Source organism: Cherax quadricarinatus, chromosome 47, assembly GCF_038502225.1.
Source record: "Cherax quadricarinatus isolate ZL_2023a chromosome 47, ASM3850222v1, whole genome shotgun sequence".
NCBI classification, from domain to species: Eukaryota; Metazoa; Arthropoda; class Malacostraca; order Decapoda; family Parastacidae; genus Cherax; species Cherax quadricarinatus.
Window position 1 is genome coordinate 3,503,398 of NC_091338.1, and position 16,865 is coordinate 3,520,262.

The 16,865-nt window shown below is 43.7% G+C and overlaps 2 protein-coding genes across 3 annotated transcripts in view; one reads left to right on the plus strand and one right to left on the minus strand.

Moving 5' to 3' along the window:
- Positions 1–16,865, plus strand: part of Miga (mitoguardin) — a 491,059-nt gene that overhangs the window by 151,540 nt on the left and 322,654 nt on the right. The gene's annotated exons all lie outside the window — the stretch shown is intronic.
- Positions 1–16,865, minus strand: part of LOC128696534 (protein unzipped) — an 85,303-nt gene that overhangs the window by 2,745 nt on the left and 65,693 nt on the right. The window lies entirely within an intron of this gene.

Genomic DNA, 16,865 nt, shown 5'->3' on the forward strand with positions numbered 1-16,865 from the left:
AATGCAAGTTTTTACAGATGAATCTCCCGCCAGTGTGGCTGTGACGAACTCTAGCTCAAGTCCCCTCAGAGCCGTCATCATGACCTAGTGGCTTACGTACTGGCCTGGAGTTTTACGACTCACTTGCCACGGGTTCTAACCCCACCCGTTCCGTAGTATATTTTAAACGATTATATAATACCAGCAACATGTCGTGATCAAGTTAAAATTATTTTCATGTACACATTTTATGACAAAAAATACGCTTTAAAATGAGTTAAAAGGGATATCTTGTTTAATACTGACTCTTACATGTTGATGAATATCAATGTTGATATCTACCTGGAGGGTTGTAATAACATATATACCTGGAGGGTTGTAATAACATATATACCTGGAGGGTTGTAATAACATATATACCTGGAGGGTTGTAATAACATATATACCTGGAGGGTTGTAATAACATATATACCTGGAGGGTTGTAATAACATACATACCTGGAGGGTTGTAATAACATATATACCTGGAGGGTTGTAATAACATATATACCTGGAGGGTTGTAATAACATATATACCTGGAGGGTTGTAATAACATATATACCTGGAGGGTTGTAATAACATATATACCTGGAGGGTTGTAATAACATATATACCTGGAGGGTTGTAATAACATATATACCTGGAGGGTTGTAATAACATATATACCTGGAGGGTTGTAGTAACATATATACCTGGAGGGTTGTAGTAACATATATACCTGGAGGGTTGTAGTAACATATATACCTGGAGGGTTGTAATAACATATATACCTGGAGGGTTGTAGTAACATATATACCTGGAGGGTTGTAATAACATATATACCTGGAGGGTTGTAATAACATATATACCTGGAGGGTTGTAATAACATATATACCTGGAGGGTTGTAATAACATATATACCTAGAGGGTTGTAATAACATATACCTGGAGGGTTATAATAACATATATACCTGGAGAGTTGTAATAACATATATACCTGGAGGGTTGTAATAACATATATACCTGGAGGGTTGTAATAACATATATACCTGGAGGGTTGTAATAACATACCTGGAGGGTTGTAATAACATATATACCTGGAGGGTTGTAATAACATATATACCTGGAGGGTTGTAATAACATATATACCTGGAGGGTTGTAATAACATATATACCTGGAGGGTTGTAATAACATATATACCTGGAGGGTTGTAATAACATATATACCTGGAGGGTTGTAATAACATATATACCTGGAGGGTTGTAATAACATATACCAACAATGTCAAACATTTGCATACGGTTATTATTTGATATATTTTGCACAGAAATGTCTTTGAATATTTTTCCCTTTCAAGGTGTTGACGCTGAGCTCTCCTTCCTCTGATCAAACCTGATTACCTCCCATTCCGTAGCCGCCGTATGACTCTGTTATACCTTTGATGAGTTCCGAGAGATTTTCTACTCCCGAAGCCAGGCCCTGGGTTAGGTTTGTCTGATGCTTGCCTGGTCAACCAGGCAGTTGCTGCTGGCGGCCCGCTGCTCCACATATCCATCACAGCCTGGTTGATCTGGCACATGGTGGAGACACTTGTTCGGTTTCCTCTGAAGACTTCGACACTTGTGCCAGCAGTATTTCTGATATCTTCAGGTAAGATTTTAAAATAGTCTCGGACCACGGGTGTTGATACAGTGTTCTCTTATTGTACCATCGGTGCCCCTGCTTTTTCACTAGGTTTATTTTACACTTCCTCTCGTATCACTCCAGTATGTTGTCTTGGCAGTGTGCAGATTTAGGATTCGACTTACAAGTACTCTCAACATATATATTATGCATCTCTCTTTCCTTCGCTCCAGTGAGTACATATCTAGGACTTTAAGCCCCTACGAGCTCAGTCACCTAGACTATTGTAAATCTGGAGCTGCCTTCCACACCATGGATATGATGTACACATTACCAGTCCATTTTTACAAAGCGTGCAGATTTCAACGTTACCTGAGCTTGATGAGACTGCGCTGCCAGATATACTTTTTACATTTTTATATAACCAACCCTAACTTAATCTAAAAGTAAAAAAAAAAAAAGTTTTAATTACTGGGAACGTCCAGATACTAGTGCTGGAAAAATCTCACAACAAAACAAACGCTTTTCAATTATTATAGTATGACGCCAAACATACCACTGTGGCGACACAGCTTAAAATTAATTAGTGTTGGGGGAGGGTAGTACCTCTGTGTATATAAGGAGAGAGGACGGGTAGTGCGTTTGTGTATAAGGGGAAGTGTAGTACGTTTGTGTATGTGTGGAGGGGTAGGATAGTACGTTTGTGTATGTGTGGAGGGGTAGGATAGTACGTTTGTGTATGTGTGGAGGGGTAGGATAGTACGTTTGTGTATGTGTGGAGGGGTAGGATAGTACGTTTGTGTATGTGTGGAGGGGTAGGATAGTACGTTTGTGTATGTGTGGAGGGGTAGGATAGTACGTTTGTGTATGTGTGGAGGGGTAGGATAGTACGTTTGTGTATGTGTGGAGGGGTAGGATAGTACGTTTGTGTATATGTGGAGGGAGAAAGGGTAGTACATTTGTGTGAGTAGGTAAAGGAAGAGTAAAACGTTTATGTATGTTTGGAGGGGACGAGGTAGGGTAGAGCGTGTGACCCGGCCGTGTGACCCCGGCACGCTAGACATACCAGGTCACAGTAGTCACAACAGATCAGTATCAAGACGTGGTTGAATTACTGGCCTCGTGGAATGACCCTTTTTCTAAGCAGCTGAGTTTAGTAACATAATTAGTACCTGAGGACGATCTCCGTAAGAAAAAGATTATATACCAGGAGAGCTGGGTGAACCAGCAGGCACTGAAAGTGTGTGTTGGGGAGAGGGAGTGAGAGGCATTCCATATAGCACTGGTACTGTATGATGCTTGTCATGTTCCTCTGGCACTGAGGGTGATGGTCGTCATCAGGGATGAAACTCTGCTCTGTCCATCACTAATTTGAGTGTGATCCTCGCCACTGGAGCACTACGAGTCATTGATATAACAACCAACACACTTAATAACCCGCCTGCATAAATAACCCTCTCCTCTTCCCCTCCACCATTCCCCTTCCCTCCCACATCCCCCTTAACTTTATACTTCCTCCCACATGACATTACCAATATGAAGATGGTGAGAAAAGTGAAGATGAGGAAAGTGGTAGTGATGGTGATAGCAGGAGAAGGCGGATGAAGACTGTGGCTGAAGGTTACTGCGAGCAAGGAAGAGGGAAAAAAGGTAGTGGTTAAGGGAAGGTGAGAGAGAAAGATAAAGAAGGAAGGTAGGTGAAAGGAGAAAACTGGTATTGTAATAGATAGTAACACAGGGCTAGCCCTTGCTTGGCATGTCCAACTCACAAAACTCTCATGTACCTGTCCAGCCTATTTTTAAAGTGATACAAAGCTCCGGCTTCACTAACGCTACCCTCATTGATCCAATAACACCTGAGATGCAATTTGAGGAAAAAATAAAAGTTTAAATAGACATTTTTCACTATAAATTATATTTTAAACACCAGTATGTCGGACCGAGTGAAATATGTTCGAGTGATTCCTGACAGTTCGTATTCTCGTAATTTCTCTTGTACATCTTAGGTTTGGTATTGGACTTGATCGCAAGGAGCGATGATACTGATGCAGTTAACAGATATAAGTGTACCATGATTCAAAGCTTGATCAATGCAACTGTGGTGTCTTACATCCGGCCACCTGGAGGCGCGTCACTGGGACACAGCATATCATGTGCTACCACCTGAGGGTACGGAAGCCTTCTACGAGCCACTAGGGAGGGTGTGGCTGGGTCGAGGGGGTATTATTGTCGGGGTTGGGTTACCTCACCCCTCACCCCACTGCCCAACTGATCCCTTACTGTGTGAGTTACTATCCTCCCAGAAGTGCCACATGCCTATGTACCTTCCTTCCCTTCCATCTTGCATCGTCCCTGTCTTATCCTCCTCTCACTACCTTGATAAGTAAAACACTTTGTCTGAATTTTTGGGGGTTATCCTAGATAATTTACACTATGATAATTGTACCTATATGTAACTGTGCTTAAATAAACTGAACGTTTTGCCAACACAGACGACTTCTTCAGACAAAACCCCTCAAGGAAGGTTCCTTGACGTTGGTGAGGGGCTCTTGATTTAGGGAACTGGATCTGTGCTCCAGTTCCCCGAATTAAGCCTGAATGCCTTCCACATCCCCCCCCCCCAGGCGCTGTATAATCCTCCGGGTTTAGCGCGTCCCCTTGATTATAATAATAATAATTCTTCAGACAAATATAAGGCAGCAACTGCTTCCCACCGGTCGTTTCTCTTACATTGTTCTTAGCGTTGTTGTTGACACAATACCGAGACTTTTACCGATGCCGATATTTAATTTTTGGCCGATACCGAAACATGTCGCAATGTGTTCTTTTCTTCAGTAATGTTTCATTAAGATTGTGGTGTACACTTCTGGTCTCAGTGGTACAGTCTGACACTCACATGCAGGACACTGATGCCTAGCATGGGCCAGTAGGCCTGCTGCAGTGCTTCTTCTTTCTTATATCCTTATGAATCCAACCAGTGAGTCAGTAGTCGCTCTGTAGTAACCTGACATTGGCAACTGTGTTAGTAGACGCCACCCTCTCTGATAGCGCACACCAGCGGTTGCTTCGTGCCTTGCACCAGCCGTAGGGTAAAACGTGGGCGTGTGAGACAAGGGTGGGCGTGTGAGACAAGGGCGGTGTAAGCCATGGGAGTCGTGAGGTTGTGAGAGCAAGTTTCTCGACCCGTGACGACCTCGTCTTGACGGTGGATGGGCGAGAGGCAAGTCCACTCCCACAATTATGCACTCTTCTTTATCCTCTTCCTCTTCACCTTCCTATCTCGCCACCATTTCTCTCTCTCTCTCTCTCTCTCTCTCTCTCTCTCTCTCTCTCTCTCTCTCTCTCTCTCTCTCTCTCTCTCTCTCTCTCTCTCTCTCTCTCTCTCTCTCTCTCTGCCTCCAGGTAGGTAGGTAGACACATTCTGTATAGATGTTTAAAAGTGAGTCATGGTTCTTCATATATACGACCCCTTCTTTTTTTCTCCTCCTCCTCCTCCGTCGTCTCTATTTTTTCATATATTTGTGTTTGGGATGGCAAGATCTATACAGAATGTGTGCGCTACTAGCCGCTTACGTGTGCGTCATCTACCGTTACTTCACTACCAGGAGAGTCTAACTTGACTGTCGTAATGACTTATCAATAGAGGTTCCTGGAGTACCTCTCGTGGCCACCACTTGAGACTCTCGTAGAAGCTCCTCCTCCAACTCAGAGTCAAGGTTGCTTAATCAACCCATACCAACGTTTTGCTCTTAGTAGAGCTTCTTGGTTTGGGATAACTATACACAGGACCGGGCCGCGGGGGCGTTGATCCCCGGAATAACCTCCAGGTAACCTCCAGGGCGAAAAAAACCATACCCCCGGCCGGGATTGAACCCGCGGTCATAGAGTCTCAAAACTCCAGCCCGTCGCGTTAGCCACTAGACTCTATGACCGCGGTTTCAATCCCGGCCGGGGGTATGGTTTATTTGCAATCGTGTCATTACGATTTCTTGAGTCACAGGGCGAAACATCGTCCAGGCAAAGGTTTGTTCTGTATGCTTGTGTCTCCGAACATATCCGACGGTATTAAACCCTTCAAAGAAACTTATTAGCTAGGCCTATCCTACTCGTATGTCTCTTCAAACTATTTTTAAAGTCACGCAAAATATTTGCTTCCATCCTCCCTTCGAGGGAAGGAAACTTTTATGCTGGTGAAAGGTTTCGCCATCCACAAGTTAGTTACCTTTCTCTTCTCTACCTAAAAACTTAATTACCGCCACCTCTTCACGCTCTATATGACCGCTGAGGATTTATCTGTTATTCATCATAATGATAACGATAATGCACCAATAACCTGCAATTAGAAGACTTGAAACTTATGTCGACGTTTCGGTTCGATTTGGACCGAGTTGATCTTGGGATAACACGAATGTAAATATTATTTTTTTATGGAGTAACTTGCAGTGTAAACAAAGTGACTGGTGTAGCCAGGCTTAGACTTGTTACATCACATCTGTCGGGTTGGCATATTCACACTACGACCTAACCTAACCTAACCTAACCTAACTTCATACATCTTAAAACTGGTTTTGAAGCTTTTCCTATTCCTGGAGCCCTGCCCTGGGCCAGGCTTCTCTGGTTCTTGCCTGGTCAACCAGGCTCTTGCTGCTGGCGGCCCGTTGGCCCATATATCCATCACAGACTGGTTGATCTGGCACATGGCGGGGAGGTACCTATCAAGTGTCTTGAAAATTTTAACACTTCGTCAGTGTTTATGATATTGATGATCAAACGAAATAAAAAAATATGTACTGAGCCTCATGGTCGATTTCATGACCACTATGTACTTGATTGCCACACATTGACGAATTTGGAGATAATATAATAACTTATAAGACAGGTCATTGTATATTGTTAGTGAAAATATGACAGCAGACATAATCAACAAGTATTTTAAATTTGTTAAGTAACTAGTACAGTGTAGATTGTAAACATATACCCAGATGTACTCTTTTTAAGTATTGGTCCCAGGTAGCACGAAAACATAAGTTCGTGTGCTACCGTCTGCAGAATGGATATGGCGTGCAGCATGAACTAGCTTCTTCGACGGCAAATTGTAAAAAATTACGTGCATGCAAAATGTAACTAGAAATGTGGGAGATTACCTACGCACCTTGCACATACGTGAAACAGAAATACAATAGAGTCTGGACTCAGGTGTGGTTGCCAGAGTAAAAAATAACTTTCGTCTTTTGTCAAACTGTTAAGGTGAGCACTGTAGCAAGTTACACAGTTTATTGATCTCTTAGAGGTAAGTGTAGATTAGGGAAGTGACGGAGGTGGGGTTATCATCCCAGGTCATCTTAACGCTGTGTGAATCTCAGATGATGAATCCAGACCTCGAAGAGTTCCCATGGGAAAAGTTTGCTTGGGAGAGGAGTCGGATAAATGACTTAGTACGTAAAAACAATGCATTTAACAGTTTACCAACGTTTGTTTTGAAGAGTTATTATTGGCTCGTACGGCAGTTATGACCATGAAGCTTTTGTCTCTGAATGAGCTGGAGACGCCGTTGTGATTCATAATATTGCGTATGAGTTAATAGAATTATCACAGCTTATTGTTAGGGTAACACTGAAAGTGGGTTGAGAAAATATTCTGTTAGTGGGTTGAATTTGGGAAGAACATGCCCAATATGGGCCAACAGGCCTACTGCAGTGTTACTCATTTCTTATGTTCTTATATTCTCACACCCGCTCCCTGGGCGTAGATTTTTTTTTTTTTTTTTTTGGATTCGTCAAGTGCCAGACTAACCAAGCTTTCATGAATATGTGGACCAGTGGGCCTCCAACAGCAACAGCCTGGTTGACCAGGCAAGCAACAGAAAAACCTAGTCACAGACAGGGCTGCAGGACTCGCATCAGGTCCCAGGTATAACATTGGTCACGGCAAAACAACCGCTGACTATCCAGTTGGACTTAGTGGTCTGGGTGAGTGTAGCAGCGTTTGTTGTAATGGATGAGGAAGGGCTAAAGTAAGCCTTCCTATCCAGTTGTTTAAAGCTTAGTAACAAATGGTTTGCTATACATTCCAAGCAGGTCCCTGGTAACATGCCTTTGACGGCAGAAATAGAAAACACAAGGAAACAACTCACCGCAGTCACTCATAAATCAAATTCGTTATTGTAAGGGATGCCGGAGGTTAAGTGGGAAGACACTAGTCTCGACTTCCTGGGACTGGCGGCTGCAGGAATACTGTACAGCTGGAGTCCCAGGAGGCTCTTATGTCTATTAAAAGGTAAACAGAGCCAAGGATGGAGGTGTTGACGTTACGGCAGCGTGTGTTAAAATCGGTTACTCCCACTCGACAGTATCTGGGTTGGCATCTTCCACGAGTTGGGAGGTGTGTGTGGGGGAGACAAAGATGCGGTTGTTGCCTGGTTGGCTCGATGGTTCTTCAAGAGGCCGGAGGTTAAGAGACGAGGCTGCGAGGTGCCTGCAGTTGCCAGCAGCCTCCTGGCAACAAACACCTACTGGCGCTCCTCTGCTGTAACCAGCAACTAGCACACATTCTCTTCTGCAGCCAACGACTAGCATACGTTCTCTGCTGCATCCAGCGATTAGCACACGTTCTCTGTTGCAACCAGCGACTAGCACATGTTCTCTGCTGCAACCACCGACTAGCACACGTTCTCTGTTGCAACAGACGAACTGCATATAAAACCTACCCCTGCAACACCCAACTATACATAGTCGTAAAGATGATACAAACAGTTTTATGACTTATTTAGCATGTTGACAGTAATGCACAAAGTCCCATGTCTAATTGAAAATCAGTAGCTTCAGCGGCACGACTGATTAAATTAAGGTAAAACGTTACATCATCAGTATACATGACTAAGAGTGTTGTCTGGTTGTTGCTGGTGGAGTAGCGTCGGCTTCGACGGGTTGCTATCGGATACATCCCGTCGTTCAAGCTGACGTAAAGCCCAAAGCTTACTTTTTTATTTAAACTAAATAATTAAGAAGGAGAGATGCTGTGGGACAAGAAAACCTCTGGGATTGGGTGGGACAAGAAAACTGGGATTGGGTGGGACAAGAAAACCTCTGGGATTGGGTGGGACAAGGAAATCTCAGGGTCTGGGTGGGAGAAAAAAACTTCTGGGATGGGGTGGGAGGGGTGGGGGAGGAAGAAGCTTGGGATTGGGGGGATGGGGTGAGGGGGTTGCAGCAACTTGTGAGAGAAGAGTGGATGCTCTCAGAGAGGTGAATGTGGAGTGCGACCTCCTCCTCAGACACACTTATCCCCTCCTCCATCATCATCCCGCCCCTCCGCCCCTCCTCACCGCCCCCTCCCTGTGTAACACGATCCTGGCTGTACCACGTAAGGGCACTCTTTACGATCACTCTCATTGTTTTCCTCCCCTATTGTAGTAGGCGAAGTGGGCAGGTGATGGTATCGGTGAGTGGTGTCTCCCTCAGCACCTTAACCACAGCACCTGACGATCCACATACACCAGGCGTCAAGATAACCTCATTGCACTCCTGAGACCCACAACGGTTTCTCTCCCCCATCAACACGTATGCCTTTCAAGAATATAAGAATAGAGAATGATTGCATTAGGACTACTGCCCCATGTTAGGCAGGGCCTACAACCCTCACCCACCTGCTGTGTATCTAACCCATGGCAAATAAGCCAAAATAACATGGCTAGAGCAATTTGTAAATAGATGACTAGGACACGTGTGCAATAACTGGCATATTAACGAAACTTTTCGCCTGCTCAGCAGGTTTTTCCAGTTGGAATACTGACCAGTCTCTCAGTCTTGAAGACGTAAGCTTAAAGTGGTCAGTCCCTCAGTGTGTGTGTTCATCTCTGTAGCTTGTACGACCATTGTTGGTATTTATACAGTATCATTAAAACAGTAACCCAGTTATCATTGATACAGTAACCCAGTTATCACTGATACAGTACCTGGAGGTTATTCCGGGGATCAACGCCCCCGCGGCCCGGTCCACGACCAGGCCTCCCGATGGATCAGGGCCTGATCAACTAGGCTGTTACTGCTGGCCGCACGCAGTCCGACGTACGAGCCACAGCCCGGCTGATCCGGCACCGACTTTAGGTATCTGTCCAGCTCTCTCTTGAAGGCAGCCAGGGGTTTATTGGCAATTCCCCTAATGCTTGATGGGAGGCTGTTGAACAGTTTTGGGCCCCGGACACTTATGGTGTTTTCTCTTAGTGTACCAATGGCGCCCCTACTTTTTATTGGCGGCATTTTGCATCGCCTGCCCAGTCTTTACTTTCGTAGGGAGTGATTTCTGTGTGCAGATTTGGGACCATTCCTTCCAAGATTTTCCAAGTGTAGATTATGATATATCTCTCCTCCTGCGTTCCAACGAGTACAAGTCAAGTGCTTCCAAGCGTTCCCAGTAGTTAAGGTGCTTGACAGAACTTATACGTGCAGTAAAGGATCTCTGTACACTCTCTAGATCTGCGATTTCACCTGCTTTGTATGGAGATGTTAATGTACAGCAGTATTCCAGCCTAGAGAGAACAAGTGATTTGAAAAGGATCATCATGGGCTTGGCATCTCTCGTTTTGAAAGTTCTCATTATCCATCCTATCATTTTCTTTGCACGTGCGATCGTGGCACTGTTGTGATCCTTGAAAGTGAGATCCTCAGACATTACTACTCCCAGGTCCCTTACATTATTTTTCCGGTCTATTGTATGGCCAGAGTCTGTATACTCTATTCTAGTTATTATCTCCTCCAATTTTCCATAACGGAGTAGTTGGAATTTGTCCTCATTGAACATCATATTGTTTACCGTTGCCCACTGGAAAACTTTGTTTATATCTTCTTGGAGGTTAACCGCGTCCTTAGCAGATGACAGCCTCATGCAGATCCTAGTATCATCCGCAAAGGATGATACGGTGCTGTGGTGTATATCTCTGTTTATGTCTGATACAGTAACCCAGTTATCACTGATACAGTAACCCAGTTATCACTGATACAGTAACCCAGTTATCACTGATACAGTAACCCAGTTATCACTGATACAGTAACCCAGTTATCACTGATACAGTAACCCAGTTATCACTGATACAGTAACCCAGTTATCACTGATACAGTAACCCAGTTTGGAGATGAAACTTCAGACATCCAGGTATCACTTGGTGGTACAGAACGGATCTAAACACCGTCTTAAGTTCCACGTTCAAAATGTGGGTTAGTTGTAATTTATCTAACCCATGTTTAAAGCCACTGAAAGTGCCACATATAAGTGATTTTAATGCCACTCAAAGTGCCACATATAATTGACTTTAATGCCACTTTTAAATTTCACTAAAACTCGTTCTCTCTCTCTCTCTCTCTCTCTCTCTCTCTCTCTCTCTCTCTCTCTCTTTCTCTCTTTCTCTCTCTTTCTCTCTCTCTCTCTCTCTCTCTCTCTCTCTCTCTCTCTCTCTCTCTCTCTCTCTCTCTCTTTCTCTGAAGGAAATCTTTCACATTGACTTTAGGTTTTGTAATATATGTAAGAGAGGAAGTTCCGAGTGTAGCAGCGGCCGCCCCAGCTGGCCTATTGTTCCCACAGGACGCCATTGGAATATAAAAAAATAAAGGTTTGGAGAATTACTATTGGTTTTGTGCTGTTGAAGTGTTTTTTGTGAAAGAGACGACTGTTGATAAGGCAGGACCCAGTGATGGTATCACAGTGCAGTTGTACAACCCTGCCCCCCCCCCCACCTACACACACCAGATGCTCAGGCCCAGGAAAAAGACTTAGTGCTGTAATTAGTGTCTATGAAAACTTAATTACCTGTTGTAGGTGCTGAGGCAGGCTTTAGCCTGGTGGATGCTGAGGCAGGCTTTAGCCTGGTGGATGCTGAGGCAGGCTTTAGGCAGGTGGATGCTGAGGCAGGCTTTAGTCAGGTAATGCTAATCAGCAATGATAATGTGACCACTGGATGGCCCTGATTACCACCTATTTCCAATATATATATATATATATATATATATATATATATATATATATATATATATATATAGATATACATATTGGACAAACAGGAAAGAGTTTAAAAAAAAAGCTACAGTGTAAGTTGTGGATTCTAGTTGTATTCTCCTTTGTCTTGTGAAGCATCACCACTGTGCTTCGTAATATGCTTGGAAATTGTCTGATGTACATGTTAACATGTGTACAATCTAACTGTACTCTCATGCTTGGTAAATAGAATTGAAAATATACAGAGTTGTTTATATATGTAATCAAACCTACTATGCTGAAACATATTGCCTTGTCGGCATTCATGGCAACTGTGCAACATATTGGTGTTCTTAGGGATACGCCATGATATCGGTATCAACTAATTATGAGGGTATCGGTCCAAAATTGAGTATCGGTATCAATATCGGCAAAAAATTTGGTATTGTCCCATCATTAGGTATTATACAGTTTTTTTTTTACACTGCTACACTGCTATTCATGCCTGAGCATACTTTCAGAATTACTGGAAATAAAGTGACAAAGTTTGAAATACCGTCTTTCATTTTCCCATGGGAATTAAAACATAGGCTGCGGTATCACCGTGGTTACACGTAACGTTTGTAGGCGTAAGAAAATATTCAGGCTAATTATGGATATCAAATTAATGAGCATTTCTGTTTTGTTTGAGAGAAGTGGTAAGGGAGAGACTTCCTCCTCGTTATCCTCCCTTTCTCCCTCTCCCTCCATCCTCCCTCGCTCCCTCCAAGTCGTCTTCGTTACTTATCCTCAACTTGTCTTCTCCGTACATATCATTTGCTTCAATACTTGTCCTCTGTTGCATTATATATATATATATATATATATATATATATATATATATATATATATATATATATATATATATATATATATATATATATATATATACACGTGACAGCATTGTGTCCTTGTGATTGGTTTAAACATATATTGCTCTTCAGACCGTTAATATTTTCTTCTCTCCCTCCATCAGCCTGCTCTCCTTCCCTCCCTCTTCTCTTTTTCAATTTCCTCCTTTCCTCATTATTTACCCGCCTTCCTTAAACTTCCCTCTCTTTATTAGCCTTCTTTTCCTCCGTCAGTTTACTTTCCCTCCCTTCCTATTGCTTCGTTCTTTTATTTTTTTCCCTCTTTGTTATCCTTCCTTCCTTCCACTTTATTGGTTTATTTTGTTGTTATTGTAAATAATCTGGACTAACTTTCACTGGATATAATAAACTACCAGACATTACAAGAACCTCAGTGGATATAATTCACTTTATTTGACCTTTCAGGATTATTATTGGTGATTTACTCATCTCTTATTACCTAACACCTTGATAACAAACTTCCCTGTGTCCATCAGCCTTCTCTTCCATCCTTCCACTTTCTTTCCATTCTTTCCTCCTTCCCTCCTTGCTTTTCCTTCTCTTCCATCCTTCCACTTTCTTTCCATTCTTTCCTCCTTCCCTCCTTGCTTTTCCTTCTCTTCCATCCTTCCACTTTCTTTCCATTCTTTCCTCCTTCCCTCCTTGCTTTCCTTCTCTTCCATCCTTCCACTTTCTTTCCATTCTTTCCTCCTTCCCTCCTTGCTTTTCCTTCTCTTCCATCCTTCCACTTTCTTTCTATTCTTTCCTCCTTCCCTCCTTGCTTTTCCTTCTCTTCCATCCTTCCACTTTCTTTCCATTCTTTCCTCCTTCCCTCCTTGCTTTTCCTTCTCTTCCATCCTTCCACTTTCTTTCCATTCTTTCCTCCTTCCCTCCTTGCTTTTCCTTCTCTTCCATCGTTTTCCTTCCCTCCTTCCCTTGCCCTGGTCAGTTAGGGTGATGGTGTAAGTCAATACAGTATATGGTAGGCCGTAGGGGCCGCTAACAGTGTAAATTTACGTTAGAAAATGAGAAAGTAACACTAGAGTAGGCCTAATGGCGCCTATACTAGCCAGGTTTCCACCATGTGCGTCAAACCTCTTCCGAAAGCTCCTCATCAATTTGTATTTAATGAATGTTCTTGGCAATGTGTTATAGACCTTTAAATAATTGCAAGAAACATGGCCTCCGCGATCCGCTCTCAGACTAGACCTTCAGCTCCTCTCGTGCGCAACAATATTGCCAGTTCAGTGCTGTTCAGTTTTTGCTTTAAATACAAATGTGCCGGATCAGCCGGGCTGTGGCTCGTACGTCGGACTGCGTGCGGCTAGCAGTAACAGCCTAGTTGATCAGGCCCTGATCCATCGGGAGGCCTGGTCGTGGACCGGGCCGCGGGGGCGTTGATCCCCGGAATAACCTCCAGGTAACCTCCAGGTAAGGGGCGGAGTGGTAGATCAGCGGAAGGCCTTAGCCAAATGACCAAAATCTCCAGCGGCGGGTCGTCATATGACTAAGACCCACGTCTAGAAACACTTGTCCTGTTTACCTGGAGAGAGTTCCGGGAGTCAACGCTCCCGCGTGGTGGCTCAGAGCCTGATCAACCAGGCTGTTACTGCTGGCTGCACGCAATCCTACGTACGAGCCACAGCCCGGCTGGTCAGGTACCGACTTTAGGTGTTTGTCCAGTGCCTGCTTGAAGACAGCCAGGGGTCTATTGGTAATCCCCCTTATTTATGCTGGGAGGCAGATGAACAGTCTCGGGCCCCTGACACTTATTGTATGGTCTCTTAACGTGCTAGTGACACCCCTGCTTTTCATTGGCGGGATGTTGCATCGTCTGCCAAGTCTTTTGCTTTCGTTGTGAGTGATTTTCGTGTGCAAGTTCGGTACTAGTCCCTCTAGGATTTTCCAGGTGTATATAATCATGTATCTCTCCCGCCTGTGTAGGACCCATTTTGTTTAAGTAGGGACCCCCCTCAAGGAAGGCTCCTTGACGCTGGTGAGGGGCTCTTGATCTAGGGAATTGGATCTGTGCTCCAGTTGGATCTGTGCTCCAGTTCCCTGAATTAAGCCTGAATGCCTTTCATCCCCCCATAGGCGCTGTATAATCCTACGGGTTTAGTGCTTCCCCCTTGATTATAATAATAATTAAGTAGGGACCCAATACTGAATGTTGTTCTCGACTTTGATTTGGCATAAGAAAAGAAATACTTTGGGTTTCTTTCAATTTCATTTATGGCTTTTAGTTCTTCCCGCGATTCCTGACTCCTATAAGATTCCTTTCGATATAAGGAAAATTCATTTACTCTTAAGATGTGTTGATTGTAATGATTTCTGATACTAGGGACAAGAAATACGTGTACCTAATGTTGTTGCCTTATATTGAGAGTTAGAATTACGTATATCTATTGTTGTTACCTTACACTAAGAGCAAGAATTATGTAGATCTAGTGTTGTTGCGTCGTACTAGTGTTGCTCTTGAGAGGACTGAAGTTTTTTGTGTTGTGATTGTGAGTGTTGTATAGAAGTGAATATAACATTCAGTTTCCACTCCTGCTCAGTAAGAGAAATCTCACTTCACAGTGAGAGGCGAGGACCTGCAGCTACAGATGCGCCGCGCACAACTCTCGTTTACGAGTGGATTAAAAATTTTTATTTATCCAATAATCGTTCATTATCAATAAAAAAAACTGAACCCGTTTCTTTTTCCCTCCTCTTCCTTCTCTCTCTCTCTCTCTCTCTCTCTCTCTCTCTCTCTCTCTCTCTCTCTCTCCCTTCATCTTCCTTCCCTCCTCTTCCTTCTCCCCTTCCCTCCTCTTCCTTCTCTCTTTTCCCTCCTCTTCCTTCTCTTCCGCCGGACTAGGGACAGACAAACATATAAGACGATTCGAAAACCATTTTCTAGAACTTTATGCTTCTCCTCCATCCTGATTTTTTAAGGGGAAATTTTTCTAGAGATGACTTATCTCTGGCTGCCACACAGCCTCCCTCACTTATCCTTCCCTCCTGCTTGTCCTATTGTCCACTCTCTTCATTCAACTCTTCCTTTTATTCCTCTTTATTTTTCTTTCCCTCCCCCTCCTACTGCTCCTCATTTTCCTCCACCTCACCCTCCTCCTCCTCTCTTGCCAATTAAATCAGAAAAAAAACATACAACATAGCTATATCAAATATTGTTTTGCAGAGCAGAAAATATTTGTTTTTTTATAGTTATAGCCGCAGGAGGATTGTGATTTGTTTAGTGGCTGACAAGCTGATCTTGTTGCGCATGAGAGAGAGAGAGAGAGAGAGAGAGAGAGAGAGAGAGAGAGAGAGAGAGAGAGAGACAATAGACAGACATACAGAGACACAGAGGCAGATACAGACAGGTACATAAGTTGGGTTTTCAGTATTTCATTTACACACATACCTGGAGTTTACTTTCCAGGTACGTAAGCACACACACACATCAGTTAAATACGTAGAGAAGTAATTATATTTATGTTTTTATCATTTCTACTCTTACTGGTGTGACGTAACTTAGTGTGATACATGTCAGCTTACTTCTACACTCCAAACACTGTTTGACACTGGGGACACTGATGCAAAGACAACCACAGCTGGTGAGACAACCACAGCTGGTGAGACAACCACAGCCTGTGAGACAGCCACAGCTGGTGAGACAACCACAGCCTGTGAGACAGCCACAGCTGGTGAGACAGCCACAGCTGGTGAGACAGCCACAGCTGGTGAGACAACCACAGCTGGTGAGACAACCACAGCCTGTGAGACAGCCACAGCTGGTGAGACAACCACAGCTGGTGAGACAACCACAGCCTGTGAGACAGCCACAGCTGGTGAGACAACCACAGCTGCTTACACATCTGCAGCTGGTAAGAAAAGTTAGGAAAGAGGAGGAAGTAGAGAACCTGATGAAGCAGCAGTTGTGTTTGAGGAGAGGGTGAGGCAGTACCTAATTTGTTAAGAGTTCATGCCTGTCTGTTACAGGAAGGTCTGTAAGGCTGCGTGTTACAAGTACGTCACCAGTCAACAATACTTTATTCCCCAAAATAGGGTATACAATAATGTGTGTGTGTATATACACACTGAGGGCTGTAAACCTCGCGATTTATATACCTTTTCAAGAAAAAAACTCAAGACAGGAACGTGAATTGCTCCAGCCACGTTATTATTGCTTTAATTATTTCTTTGCATACCTTATCTGGAACGTAAATATTTTGTGAGTGGTTTTGAGCGTTCTACTACAGCCCGTTCTGAGTTTAGACTTTCCTGGTGACTGATCAACCAGGCTGTTGCTGCCGGCGTTAGGCAGTGTCTGGTGCGTAGGGCGTATCCTCTTCTAGCCTCCATCCTGGGCGTAGAGACCCTTGCCCACTACACCTCCCCCAGC